At 39.7% G+C, this 15,423-nt stretch overlaps 1 protein-coding gene and 1 pseudogene across 11 annotated transcripts in view; both read right to left on the bottom strand.

The window, feature by feature from the left end:
* Positions 1 to 15,423, bottom strand: part of MLLT10 (MLLT10 histone lysine methyltransferase DOT1L cofactor) — a 234,646-nt gene that overhangs the window by 129,835 nt on the left and 89,388 nt on the right. The gene's annotated exons all lie outside the window — the stretch shown is intronic.
* LOC132020896 (NADH dehydrogenase [ubiquinone] 1 alpha subcomplex subunit 5-like) lies at positions 1,267 to 3,094 on the bottom strand (annotated as a pseudogene).

Raw genomic sequence — 15,423 nt, forward strand, 5'->3', positions numbered from 1 at the left:
GCTTTATAAATACTGAGAGAGTCACCCTCAAAATGATCAAAGCCAAAAACAAAAAACAAAACAAAGTCTTGAAAGCAACACAAGGGGTGCCTGGGTGTCAGGGTCCATTAAACTCTTGGTTTCGACTCAGGTTATGATCTCAGGATTGTGATAACAAGCCCCATGTGCTCCGCATTCAGTGGGGAGTCTGCTTGTCCCCCTGCCCCTCCCCCTGCTCATACTCTCTCTCTCAAATAAAATAAAAATTTTAAAAAATAAAATAGCAGGCATAAATCCAACCATATTAATAATAGCATTTAATGTGATTACACGCAAAAGGAAGAGATTAATAAAGTAGACTTTAAAAAAAAGTTCCATTTACTGTCTACAGAAGGCATGCTTGAGATCTGAAAGTACAAATTAAAGTACAAATAAGGGGGAGCCTGGTGGCAGTCAGTGAAGTGCCTGACTCTTGTTTTTGGCTCCGGCTCTGATCTTAGGGTCATAAGATCAAGCCCCACATCGGGCTTTATGCTCATTGTGGAGTCAGCTTGAGATTCTTTCTCTCTCTGCCCCTCCACTCGTGCTTTCTCTCTAAAATAAATAAATTTCTTTTTAATTATGGAAGTACAAATAACTTAAAAATATAAAAAGAAATACCATGCAAAGGGCAACCATAAGATGGCATAGAGTGGTTATCATTCTATCAGATTAAAAAAATAGACTCTTGAAACAACACATAATTAAAGAAAGGCGCCTGAGTGGCACAGTCAATTAAGCATCCAACTCTTGATTTTGGCTGAGGTTGTGATCTCAGGATAATGAGATCATGCCCCACCTCAGGCTCAGCATTGGACATACAGTCTGCTGCTTAAGAGTCTCTCTCTCCCTATCCTTCTGCCCCTCCCTACCCCCCACTCATGCTGTCTCTCCCAAAACAAAACAGAACAAAACAAAAAGATTATTAAAGATAAAGAGGAATATTTTTTAATTAAAAAAAGGTCAATCCGGAGCGCTTGGGTGGCTCAATGGGTTAAAACCTCTGCCTTCCGCTCAGGTCATGATCTCAGGGTCCTGGGATCCGGCCCGCATGGGGCTCTCTGCTCAGCAGGGAGCTTCCCTTCCTCTCTCTGTCTGCCTACTTGTGATCTCTGTCTGTCAAATAACTAAATAAAAATATTTTTAAAAAATAAAAATAAAAAAAATCAATCCATCAGGAAGATAAAACAACTACAACTGTGTGTATACATACATATATACTGAAAGAGAGAAACAGGAAACAAGAGAGCTCCAAGAGACATCAAATCAAAGTAGAAATAAGTAATTTGGTAATTTTTAAATATTAGCTACCAGATCAAGGAGAAAAAGTTGTAAAATAACTGAGGATTATTGAGAAAATGCTCCCAAACAACAAAACTAGATATAGTTTTAATAAAATGTCAAGTATGTGAATAAAGCCATACTCAAGCCAAATTCCTGGCCAGAGTTTTCACTTAGGGAAAATAAAAGTTGTATTTTAACCTAATTTTTTTTTTTTAACTATAGAAGATATAATTACATCAGTTTTTCATCAATACACTACTCATTTAATGATGATTATACTGGCCATTTCCATTGGCTGGCCAGAGGCTATTCCACTAAAGGCTTCCATGATTTCCATTATATTATTTTTCTTGCCAGACTTAGTTCATTTTCAGCCTAAAGAATCACCTCTTGCAGCTGGGCACCCTGAAGCTGATCTTTTAATTTCTTTTTATTTTTTAATTTTTTTTATTTTTTATTTTTTATTTTTTTGCAGATTTTATTTATTTATCAGAGGGTGGGAGAGAGAGCAAGCACAGGCAGAGAGAATGGCAGGCAGAGGCAGAGGGAGAAGCAGACTCCCTGCTGAGCAAGGAGCCCGAAGTGGGACTCGATCCCAGGACGCTGGGATCATGACCTGAGCTAAAGGCAGCTGCTTAACCAACTGAGCCACCCAGGCGTCCCTGATCTTCTAATTTCTTAACATCTGATTCCACTTCAACCATACTCAACTTCTCATTTGCAATCTATTCTATATACTTATTACATCTGCATTTTTGGGAATTTGCTCAAGAACAGCAAGAATCTTAGTGTACAATATTCTTAGCCTCTCATGTGGATTTCACAGCCAATTCCACAAGGCTGCTGGTCTTCTTCAGCAAACCCACCATGACAATGTCGACAGGCGGGGACATAAAGCCCTCTTAATCTAATTTTTAAGTTAAAGAAACAGGGCTCGTATAAAAAGGATTTAAGGGCCAAATTCCAATCCCATCTAAGAAAGCTGAAAGATTTCTTAGCTGAAATCCCTAAGAACTATAAGATGTTCCGAATATCCACCAATAATATAGCAAGAATAAAGATGTGCAGATAAAGCTGAAATTAGCTAAAATTTTAACACACTGCTAAAGGCTGATTGTGGGCTAGTATGACAGTGTAGAACCACTGGAACCACTGACAGAGTTCTTACCCATTCACAGGCTCTACTCCATGAACTTTTTAAAGAGGCTCACGGGGAGGACTGACAGCTAGGAGACAAAATCCTCAGAAATAATCTCCCTTGATGGTGCAGGCATGATGAACCAAATCAGGTACTACTGATGGTAAGATATGAAATCCCACCTCCTACCCAAACACTCCTTTCAAAAGCCTTAAGCATTTGGGGATCTGGAAGCAAACCCTGTCATATCCAAGGCATGGGTAAAGACCCACCATGCTTAAGACGACACAGGAAAGAATCTTTATCCTTAAACTTTAAGCAAGGGACAGGAAAAATTCCCAACCCTAAATTCCTACCCCTGTTAACAATGCTATTAGAGGGCTCCTGGGTGGCTCAGTGGGTTAGGCCGCTGCCTTCAGCTCAGGTCATTGTCTCAGGAGCCTAGGATGGAGTCCCGCATCGGGCTCTCTGCTCAGCGGGGAGCCTGCTTCCCTCTCTCTCTCTGCCTGCCTCTCCATCTACTTGTGATTTCTCTCTGTCAAATAAATAAATAAAATATTTTTTTTTAAAAAATGCTATTAGAGGTTTTCCTAGTGCTGGGGGAGAGGCAAGAAGCCCTCCCTCTTACTCACAAGTCTTTCCAAGACACAAATGTAGGCCTGCCCTGGGGAAGAGGAAGGAATGCTGAAACCCTGAGGCCCAGATATACAGGGCCTAACAAAGACTGAGGCTGGACCAAAACAACAGAGAAACCGCAAGCCCAAAACATCAAACAAAAGCAATGGAACACTAAGGGAAAAGCAGAAGTGTACCAGGAAGAAACTAAGCATGTCTGACAAAGCATCACCTCTTAAATTCATAATTTTATCTGAATATTATAATCTCAGGGCGCCCTGGGGGGCTCAGTGGGTTAAGCCTCTGCCTTCAGCTCTGGTCATGATCTCAGGGTCCTGGGTTCAAGCCCTGCACTGGGCTCTCTGCGGGGGGGGGGGGGGGGGGGGCTGCTTTCCCCTCTCTCTCTGCCTGCCTCTCTGCCTACTTGTGATCTCTCTCTCCCTCTCTCTCTCTATCTAATAAATAAATGAAAATCTTTAATAAATAAATAAATATTATAATCTCAAAAGCTCCACATCTCATCTTCTGAATCATCTAAATCAGGTGAGGGTGAAACTCTGGGTATGGTTGATCCTGAGACAAAATTCATTTTAATTTGTGACCCTGTGAAATAAGGAAAAGTTACCTGCTTCCAAGATACAGGGGTGGGCTAGGTATAGTATAGACAGTCCCATTTTAAAGGGAGAAGCTGGAAGGAAAAAGGGATTTACTGAAGTAAAGCAGGTTTGTAATTCAATAGGACACATCTGGTCTGTCCTTTAAGCCCACTGGGGTAGCTTGCCCCTCAGTCTTCCTTATATTTGGGTTGAGGGCTGGAGTATTAGGTATTTTGCTTCCACAATGTTTGTGTTCAGCCCCCACAGAGGCTGATTTTTCTCCATGCTCTTCACTTTACAACACTTTTTTTCCCCCTACAAGTCCTAAGTTTGTTCTGTTCACTGTACAACAGGCCAGTAAGTCAAGAGGCTGATATTTGGTAGGAAAGAGATTTTATTCTGGAAGCCGGCCAAAGAGATGGAGGACTATGTCCCAAAGAACCATCTCCTGAAGCATGAGATTCAAGCTTTTATGTTAGGAAGTGGGGACGGGGGGGGGGGGGAGGTGTGTGTAAGAAATGAGGGGAAGTTGGGAGTCAAAAGGTGACTGATGTCTGTACACATTCAGGGTATGTCAAGTAATTTCTTTGTTCTTGGTCAGCTGAACTTTGTGTATAGAAGTCTGGTAATATTGTTCCTGTAAACCTTAAACATAGCCTAGTTATTTCTGTATATACTTCCTTATCTCCTTGGGTGAGGTATATTTCAAGGAAAAAGCAGTTTTTGCAAATTTTAGCTGTAACATGCCTACATGCAGGGCTAAGCAAAAGTTTCTAAGTTTCGGTCACAGTAGCAAGGAAAAAAGCAGCAATATGGAGTCAGACACTGATACTAGAATGAATTAAGACTTTGGGAGATGGTAGGGTGCCTGGGTAGCTCAGTGGGTTAAGCCTTCGGCTCAGGTCATGATCTCAGGGTCCTAGAATCGAGCCCTGGATCGGGCTCTCTGCTCAGCAGGGAGCCTGCTTCCCCCTCTCTCTGCCTGTCTCTCCACCTACTTGTGATCTCTCTCTCTCTCTCTAATAAATAAATAAATAAACAAATATAAATCTTTAAAAAAAAGACTTTGGGAGATGGTAGGATGAAATCAAAGTATTTTGCATGTGCTAAGAACATGAAGGGAGGGTAACAGATTACTATATGCTGGATTATGTCCCCCAAGAAAGGTATAAGAGACCTAATAGCCCCCAATAAGTCAGAATGTGGTCTTACTTGGGAACAGGGTCACTGCAGATGTAATTAGTTAAGATGAGGTCACATCAGGGTAGGGCAGGCCCCTAACATTCAACATGACTGGTCCTTATAAGAAGAAGATGGCCGCTTGAGGATACAGAAGCAAAGGACTAACACTGGGGTGAAAAGGCAGAGACTGGGGTGATAAATCCATAAGTGAAGGAATGCCAAGAACTGCTATCCACCACGAGAAGCTGGGAGAGAGGTCTTGAACAGATTCTCTCACACAGTTCTCAGAAGGAACCAATGCCAATACGTAAATTCCAGACTTTCAGCTTCCATAACCATGAGAGAATAAATTTCTATTGTTTTAAGCCACTCAGTTTGTTGTACTTTCTTATGGCAGCCCTAGGAAACCAATAAAGAGGTTGTAAGAAAAACTGGCTATGAGTTGGTAATGTTTTAGAGTTGGGTGAAGAATTGCAATGGAAAGTAGTTTCATTATACTATTGTTTACTTCTGATAATTTCTAAAACAAATACTTATATTCTTACAGTATGTAGCATAAAAATGAAAACTTCACAAAAGCATAAGTAAAAAAAATTAGAAAACATTTGAACAATACAATTATAAATAAACCCTAAAACTGTTCTTTATACCAGGTACAAAAGAGATCAATCAAGAGCTTGAAGAAAGGTAAAACTCCCAAGTGAATGTTCATATGAAGAAAACCCAACAGAAATGAGGTGACACACAAAGTATTCAACACCTTCAAAAAAGTAAAACTAATTTGTAAAGGAAGCATCAAAGTTATTTCTATACTCTTATAAAGATCTATATTATATGCCCCCACTGTCATAGAGCACACCAATCCAGTAGCCTACTTCAAACCCGACTTTTTTGCAGCTACGATGCATTCCTTTGTTACCTCAACCTTGTAGAAAAAGAGATGGTAGATACAAAAGTACTTGTCTTATGCCCTTAAAAAAAAAAAAAAAAAAGTCACATGCTGCATTAACTAGGAATTTGAGTGGTCACTGTTTCAGAGCAGGCCAATGCTTTGAACTTTCAAAGAGAAAAATTAGACCATAATGGATTTTAAAAATAGCAAACTCCATTCTACAACTTTGTACCTTGAGAAAAATCCCTATCAGCAATAGTAACCTGATCAAAATTAGAAATTATTGCTAGCAGCTTTACTTCTACTTGAAACTATTTCATGATTTTCTATTACCTGGTGCTGCTGAACATTAGTTGGGTGATGAAATCTCATTATTCCAATTTCAGACCCGAAATGTATCCTTATCACTTTTTCCTCATACCTGACACCTCTGATCATCTTATTACTCCTTGTAATTACAAATACAGACATATTTATACGACCTTGTAAAATAAAACTTAAAAAGTTTCTCTTTTAAAATACTAACGTACTCTCTGTTTCCCAGCCTATATAACCTCCCAATTTCCATACCCTATCTCTGAACTTGCATGTTCTATTTGTACCTTGCCATTTCCTTTCTAAGAAGTTAATAAATTGACTTGCATTCAGTATAATTTGGCCTAAGAAAAAATTTTTTTTCACAGAACAGAATGCCTAAACCAGTAGCATGGAAGATAACCAAAAGAAAGCTCCATGCTACTGGATCGATGAAGGCAGAGACCTAACCTCTATAGTTTGTTGTCAGAGTCTTCCCATAGCAGTGGAAAAGACCATTCTGTCAACATATCCAGATATGCAATTCAACTTCTATTTTCTTCACACACACACAAAAAAGAATGGACCATGTGTATACTCTTGCACAGAAGACATTCACTCCTTACAATCCTTACATGTTTAATTTCAACATTACGGCTTTTACACTAAAAGTGCTACAGATATAGCCATTATGGCAAATGGACTTTTCCTCTTAAAAGATAGTATCTCACAATGAACAAAGTCATTTTCATTTTCCATGTGACTTGGAATACCGCAAGAGAAGTTGTATCATTTTGCCTTAGATGTCTCACTTACAGCATGCAGAAAATAACAGATTTTAGCCACCTGTGAAGAAAGAGCCAGAATAAGGGTAATAGCTATCACTCTGTTAATTTTCTGAAACTTGCTGAAAGATTTTGTGACTGTGATGTATAACTTCCTTAGTACTATGCAACTGCTCTGTGCATATGTACAGAGCTCTGTGTATACATAAGAATGATCTTGGCATGCCTAGGTGACTTAGTCAGTTAAGCAGCTGCCTTCAGCTCAGATCATGATCCTGGGGTCCTGGGATCAAGCCCCACGTCAGGCTCCCCATTCAATGGGGAGTCCACATCACTCTCTCCCTCTGCCTGCTTGTAAAAATCTTGAGGAAAAAATGATCTTTGCATTACAAGTACAGAAAAATAAGAGCAATACTATAATTTGGTGCATACTATAAACAGTTGCCCCCTGAACATGCAGGTTAGAAGTCTCCATCCCCCCATGTAGTTGAAAATCTGTTGCAGGAGCACCTGGGTGGCTCAGCTGAGTGGCTGACTCTTTTTTTTTTTTTTAAGATTTTATTTATTTATTTATTTGACAGGCAGATCACAAGTACACAGAGAGGGAGGCAGAGAGAGAGAGGAAGAAGCAGGCTCCCTGCTGAGCAGAGAGTTGAATGCGAGGCTGGATCCCAGGACCCTGAGATCACGACCCGAGCCGAAGGCAGAGGCTTTAACCCACTGAGCCACCCAGTTGCCCCTGAGTGGCTGACTCTTGATGTAGGCTCAGGTCATGATCTCAGTGTCATAAGTTCAAGGCCTGCATCAGGATCCCTGCTCAGAGGGGGAGTCTACGTGTCTCCTTCTACCTCTGCCCCTCCCCCATTCATGAGCATATGGTCTCATTTACAAGGGCACCCGTGCACTCTCTCTCTCTCTCAAATAAATAAATAACTTTTTAAAAAAATAAAAGCCAGGTATAACTTTTGACTCCCCAAAAACTTAACTAACAGCCTACTGTTTACCAGAGGCCTTAACACATATTTGGCATATGTATTATATACTATAAACTAGATGAAAAAATGTCATTAAAAAATATCATCAAAGGGGCGCCTGGGTGGTTCAGTGGGTTAAGCCGCTGCCTTCGGCTCAGGTCATGATCTCAGGGTCCTGGGATTGAGTCCCGCATCGGGCTCTCTGCTCAGCGGGGAGCCTGCTTCCCTCTCTCTCTCTGCCTGCCTCTCCATCTACTTGTGATTTCTCTCTGTCAAATAAATACATAAAATCTAAAAAAAAAAAAAAAAAAAATCATCAAATAAAATACATTTAGGTACTGTACGGTACTTAGCAGAAAAAATCTGCATGTAAGTGGACCCCACATGGTTCATACCTATACTATTCAAAGAGCAACTGTAATCCTATATAACCTATTTACTTTTCAAAGACTCAATTTTTAAATCACCCTGTATCTTGCCACACCCCCCCCAAAAAAACTGTGAAGTCTGTGTGTTTATAAATATTTTCTTATGTCACCAATACGAAAAGACAAACTGAAAAAGTCCCTGCGGTATATTCAAACAGAACTTTATTTAAAGAGTTCTTAACTTTTAGAAAACCTAACAGTTTAAAAGAGAAGGAGAACACTGGCAGCAACCTCTTCCATCTCAGCCACAGCAGCTTCTTCCTGGACACATTGCCAAAGCAAGGGAAGCAAAGGCAAAAATGAACTACTGGGGGGCGCCTGGGTGGCTCAGTCAGTTAAGCGGCTCCCTCTGGCTCAGGTCATGATCCCAGGGTCCTGGGATCGAGTCCCACATCGGGCTCTCTGCACAGTGGAGGGCCTCCTTCTTCCTCTCTCTCTGCTTGCCGCTCTGCCTACTTGTGCTCGCTTGCTCTCTCTCTCTCTCTCTCTCTCTCTCTGTCAAATAAATAAATAAAAATCTTTGGGAAAAAAAAAAAAAGGAACTATTGGGACTTCGTCAAATAAAAAGCTTTTGCAAAGCAAACAGTTAACAAAACCAAAAGATAACCCACAGAACGGAAGATTATTTGCAAAGGACATATTAGATAAAGGACATATCAGATAAAAGACATAGCAGATAAAATATCCAAAATCGACACCCAACTCATCAAACTCAATACCCAAGGAACAAATAATCCAATCAAGAAAAGGGCAGAAGAACTGAACAGACATTTTTGCAAAGAAGACATCCATCTGGCCAACAGACACATGAAAAACTGCTCAACATCACTGGGCATCAGGGAAATACATATCAAAAGCACAATGAGATACCACCTCACACTTGTCAGAATGGCTAAAATTAACAGGTCAGGAAACGACAGATGTTGGCAAGGATGAGGAGAAAGGGGAACCCTCCTACACTGTTGGCTGGTGCAGCCACTCTGGAAACAGTATGAAGGTTCCTCGCAAAGCTGAAAATAGAGTTACCCTATAGCCCAGCAACTGTGCTACTGGGTATTTACCCCAAAAATGCAAATGTAGTGATCCAAAAGGGCACACACACCCCAGTATTTATAGCAGCAATGTCCACAATAGCCAAACTATAGAAAGAGCTTAAATATCCATCAACAGATGAATGGATAAAGAAGATGTGGTACATGTATGTATGTACACACACACACACACACACACACGATGGAATATTATGCATCCATCAAAAAATGGGACCTTGCCATTTGCAAAGACATGGATAGAACTAGAGAGTATTGTGCTAAGCAAAATAAGTCAATCAGAGAAAGACAATTATCATATGATCTCACTGATATGTGGAATTTGAGAAACAGGGCAGAGAATCATAGGGGAAGAGATGAAAAGATGAAACAAGACAAAACCAGAAAGGGAGACAAACCGTAAGACACTCTCAATCTCAGGAAACAAAATGAGGGTTGCTAGAGTGGAGGGATGTGGGGGGAATGGGATGGCTGGGTTATGGACACTGGGGAGGTATGTGCTGTCATAATGGCTGTGTGTTGTGTAAGACTGATCAATCACAGACCTATACCACTGAAACAAATACATACTGAAACAAATACATTATATGTTAATAATTTTTAAAAATAAACAAAAAAAATTTTTTAAGAGACACAAAAAGATTATTCTGATGACCTGACAACTAATAAAACAAAAATTAAAATAACTGGACACCATTTTTAATTATCAAATTAACAAATATTAAAACTGATAAAAACCTGGGTGCCTGGGTGGTTCAGCTGGTTGAGCCACTGACTCTTGGTTTCAGCTCAGGTCATGATCTCTTAAGTCGTGGGACTGAGCCCCACCTCAGGCTCCGCATTCAGTGCACAATCCGCTTGAAGATTCTCTCCCTCTGTCCCCCACCCCCACATGCACGTGCTCTCTCTCTCTCTCTCTGTCAAATAAATGAATAAATCTTTCAAGAAAAAATGATTAAAAACCAATATAGACAATGGTGTGGTAAAAATGGCATTTTCATAAATTATTAGCTATATAAATTTGGAAAGCAATCAGGCAATCTTATCAGAACTTTAGAAACAGTATAGTCTATAACACAATAATTCTAACTCTACAGTTCTAGCCAAAAGAAATGATCCAAAACACAGAATAAAGGACATAGTGAAGCAAGATTCCTGTCATGCTTTAATTTATAAAAGAAAAATACCTCAGTAATATGGCAATAATAATGACATAAACATTAGAGTTAGAGTCATCCAAAGTAAAGAGCCAGGAATAAAGAGTCATTATTATAACTCCAACTTGCAGATTTTTTTAATGCCAAATATTAAAAATGTTTATACATTAAATTTAAAATGTATCATTTTCAGGACAGAACTGCACAACAGGCTCCATGCTCTGTGCTCCACTCTGCTTGAGATTCTCTCTCCCCACCTCATTCCTCCCCGATTATGAGCACACTCTCTCTCTAAAATGAATAAATCTTTTTTTAAATGATAATTAAGTGTATTATTTTTAAATACATCAAGTATTAAAATATTTATTATCTGATGTAATCTAAAATTCAGTAATCCTCATTGAGAATGTATCAAGGAGTATTCTTATAATCTTCCAGAAAGTATATGTAAAATATTGTGTTATGTTTCAGGTGTATATTATTCTGTAGAAAGAATCCTTAGGTTTTTATCAGAATCTTGAAGATGCCAAAAAAGTAAAGAAACACTAGTCTGGAAAAATGTGACATGCCTTCAAAGTACACTGTCTTCCAGGACACCTTATATACTTTGCTAAGACTTACTGCTTTAAAATCAAACAACTCAAACAGACCAGCTTACTCAATTTTATTCATCATGACTCCATACTGTAATAACATATACCAAGAGTTTAGCCCTAATTCAACACATCAGTTTTATATAAAAAGGAAGTCCCAATATACAATCAATCCCTGGCTCTGTCTTTTATAAAAAGTCATCAACTAACCTTAAATCACTTTTTTTTTTTAAGACTTATTTATTCACTTCAGAGAGAGAGAGTGTATGGGCACTAGATAGATGGGGAAGGGGGGCCCAGAGGAAGAGACTCTCAAGAAGACTTCCTGCTGAATGCGGAACCAGATACAGAGCTTGATCTCATGACTTGGGTCAAAATCAAGAGTTAGATGCTCAAGGCACTAAGCCACCCAGGCACCCCTTAAATCACTTCTTTTAAAAGCTGGCCAAAAACTCCTTTGTGAATTATTTTTTAAAAAGACAGAAATTCTCAAAAAGTTTATGCAGAACACTATACTATTTTATAAAAACTAAGGAATTACCATATACAATTTGGCATATCTACATCAGGAACAGTTTATAGGCTTTTACGTAGTTTAAATGGACATTTATGAGACAGAAGGTAAGGAAGAGCACCTAAATAACTCCTACCTCTTCTGTACGATTGTCCATATCTACGCTCAATTTCTAATGGTGCAATGGTAACTAGGTACCCATGCTTTGCTAGGTGAAAATGGCTTTGAAGCCCAGGTACCTAGACCAGACTTGATCTGTTAAAAATTTAGATCTTGGACACTGAGTCAAGTTACTTATAGAGAACTCAGATAAAATGAGAAGCAGAATTACAAATTATGTGAAAATAAGAAGAGACCATAGAGAGAAAAAAGACTGTAGAACCCACAATACTGTGACTTTCTAGTTTCAGGTCCAACTCCCCATGTATGTGGTTAAACTGCCTATTGCTGCCTTTCAGCCAACCCTATTTGTACTTTAGCTAGTTTCAGTAATTTAATTTCTGACTAGGATAAAGTCTTTGGGCTTAACTCTAACCCCATTATAGTATTTTCTCCATGGATAAACCAAATTTGTCAAGTATGACTTGCCTTGTCTTAAAATATTGCCTGGTATTCTCCCTTTAAGTACAGATTCTAATAAAATCTTAACTCTTAATTATAATATATTAACATCTATCATCTAGGGAGTGCCCAAGACATCAAACAAACATGAAAAAACTGATAATTGGCAATATGTATGTTAGTGAGATTAAGTGTGCTCCCATAAACAACTTAAAGTTAACTATTGCGTATTGGCATTTCCAGTTTAGACTGGACTGCTGCCTTTAAAAGTAAGAGGAAAAAAGAAGTAACATAAAAGAAATTATACTAACATTCTTCCACATTCCTCAGTAAACCCTATTTAATAAAACTGCCTCTGAGTCTTAGAGTTGAGAGAAGGCAATTAGAAGTAAAGCTGAACACAGAAGCACAAAATATACAGAAAACAAATATAAAGAAAAATAATTTACTATTCCCTAGAAAAAGAGAAACAATGCCAAACAAAACAGAGTATGTATACACGTATGTACTGGCAGGTAGAGGAGGGATGCTAACACAACAGAGAAAAGCCGAACAAGGAAACTGAGAATCAGGGGCGCCTGGGTGGCTCAGTGGGTTAAGCCTCTGCCTTCGGCTCAGGTCATGATCCCAGGGCCCTGGGATTGAGCCCCGCATCGGGCTCTCTGCTCAGCGGGGAAGCTGCTTCCTCCTCTCTCTCTCTGCCTACTTGTAATCTCTGTCTGTCAAATAAAATAAATAAAATCATTTAAAAAAAAAAAAAAGGAAAGTGAGAATCAGCTGAGGTACAAAAAAGGGCAAAAGATTTTTCTATAGAAAAAAAAGATGAATGGATAAAGAAGATGTGGTGTGTCACACACACACAAACACACACACACAGTGGAATAATATGCAGCCATAAAAAGAACTGAAATCTTGCCATTTGCAATGACATGGTGGGAACTAGAGGGTATATATGTTGAGCGAAATAAGTCAATCAGAGAAAGACAATTATCACATGATCTCCCTAATATGAGGAAGTTGAGAGGAAAGTGGGGAGGCTGGGGGGTAGGGAAGGAAAAATAAAACAAGATGGGATCAGGAGGGAGACAAACCATAAGAGACTCTTAATCTCACAAAACAAACTGAGGGTTGCCGAGGGGAGTGGAGGAGGGAGAGGGTGGTTGGGTTGTGGACATTGGGGAAGGTATGTAGGAGGGTATGTGCTATGGTGAGTGCTGTGAAGTGTGTAAACCTGGAGATACACAGACCTGTACCCCTGGGGCTAATAATACATTATAGGTTAATAAAAATTAAAATTTAAAAAAAAAAGTTGCAAGACCGTTTTCCTTTTCCAAATGATTCAACTGTCTAGAAAAAAAAAAGGAATCTAAGTGTTCATCTGAGTAACTAGGATAAAGTGCCAAGCAAAACAAACATATATTAGACATATACAAAAGCAAACATTCAATGCTTCAGCGGAAATGTGAATTTTATCTTGGGGTCTTATCATATTGCTAATACATGCTGGCAACAACTTGCAGACACAAGATCTGTATTACAAACAAGGTAGTAAGTCCCATCAACATATGCCAAGAATTTAAAGCTTAATGTCTTTGTTCTAAGAAATCAGTCAATTAACTTGATGACTCTACATATCTCAGGTGATGATGATGTGCCCAGTACTTACCTTCTTGAGGCTGAAAAGTGATTCTCATTTTTCTTCCTCCCTCATCTTGTGTGTCACACTAATCACCATACCTGGTCAATCGAAACTCTTTTATTACTAAATATGTGTTCCTTTATTCCTAATACTACTCTATTTCGGACCCTCATTATTATCTCTGGAACACTGCAAAACCCTAAACAGTGTTTAAGTAACTACTCTTGTCCATCTTCCCTCTCCCAATCCTCCTCTCATTATCCTTTAGAATGGCAGACCTGGGCGCCTGGGTGGCTCAGTTGGTTGGACGACTGCCTTCAGCTCAGGTCATGATCCTGGAGTCCCGGGATCGAGTCCCACATCAGGCTCCCAGCTCCATGGGGAGTCTGCTTCTCTCTCTGACCTTCTCCTCGCTCATGTGCTCTCTCTCACTGTCTCTCTCTCAAGTAAATAAATAAAATCTTAAGAAAAAAAAATGTTTAAAAAAAAAAAAAAAAATGGCAGACCTTTGGAGTTTGGAGATCAAATCTTTTTTTTTTTTTTTTTTAAGATTTTATTTATTTATTTGACAGAGAGAAAAGAGATCACAAGCAGGCAGAGCAGCAGGCAGAGAGACAGGGGGAAGCAGGCTCCCCACTGAGCAGAGAGCCCAATACAGGGCTCGATCCTAGCACCCTGAGATCATGACCTGAGCTGAAGGCAGAGGCTTAACCCACTGAGCCACCCAGCCTGCCCCCCCCCCCACCACAGGTCAACTCTTGATCTTGGTTCAGGTGATGATCACGTGGATGAGAGATCCAGCTCTGCTCTCAGCAGGGAGTCTGCCTAAGGATACTCTCCCTCTGCCCCCTCCCTCGCCACCCCACACTCTCTCTCAAATGAATAAATCTTTAAGAAAAAAGGGAGACCTAAGCACACTCCTTCCACATAAATATAAAAACCTTTCAACAGAAATAAAATTCAAAATCCTTAATATGATACAGGAGGCCTTTGAAAATCTGGTCCTTGACGACCTCTCTCAGCATTCTGCATATCACATTCAAACTCAGCTATACTGCCCTTCTCCCTCACCACTAGCCTCACACTCTCTCCCTCTCACTCTATTTCCTCCTTCAAAGCTTTTGCTTCTTCAGCCTGTAAAAGTAAAAGCCACTGATGTGCTCCTTCTTCTTTCCTCTCCTCACAGCCAGCACCTGGAGCCTTCTCACTCTTCAAAATTCAGAGAAGCTACAATCTAGTCTAAGATACCCTGCTTCTCGCTACTCTTCAGCCCTGTTACACCATATTAAGTTAACATTCTCTGTATTCTAGAATTCTTGAACATATCATACTACCTAACGATCAATAATTTGTGCCTATCTATCTACCAGGTAGGAGCTTTATGTATTCTTCATGCTTCCAGTAGTGTCTGATATAGAACAGAGCACGCCATACATAAATGTTGGCCAGATGAATGCATACATGAAATGTTCAGCTCCACTATCTGAAACCTAGCTTTTTAAATGGCACTAATGAGGAACCCCAAAATCAGAGAGAATATGTACTACTTTCAAACTTTTCCACTCAGATGCTAAATATATTGATCAACACTTCTTGGAGGGCCTGAGTGGTTCAGTCAGTTAAGAGTCTAACTCTGGCTCAGGTCATGACCCCAACAACCTGCGATCGAGTCCTGGATCTGGGCTCTATGCTCAGCTTCTCCCT

The sequence above is a fragment of the Mustela nigripes genome, chromosome 6 (assembly GCF_022355385.1).
Source record: "Mustela nigripes isolate SB6536 chromosome 6, MUSNIG.SB6536, whole genome shotgun sequence".
Taxonomy (NCBI): Eukaryota; Metazoa; Chordata; class Mammalia; order Carnivora; family Mustelidae; genus Mustela; species Mustela nigripes.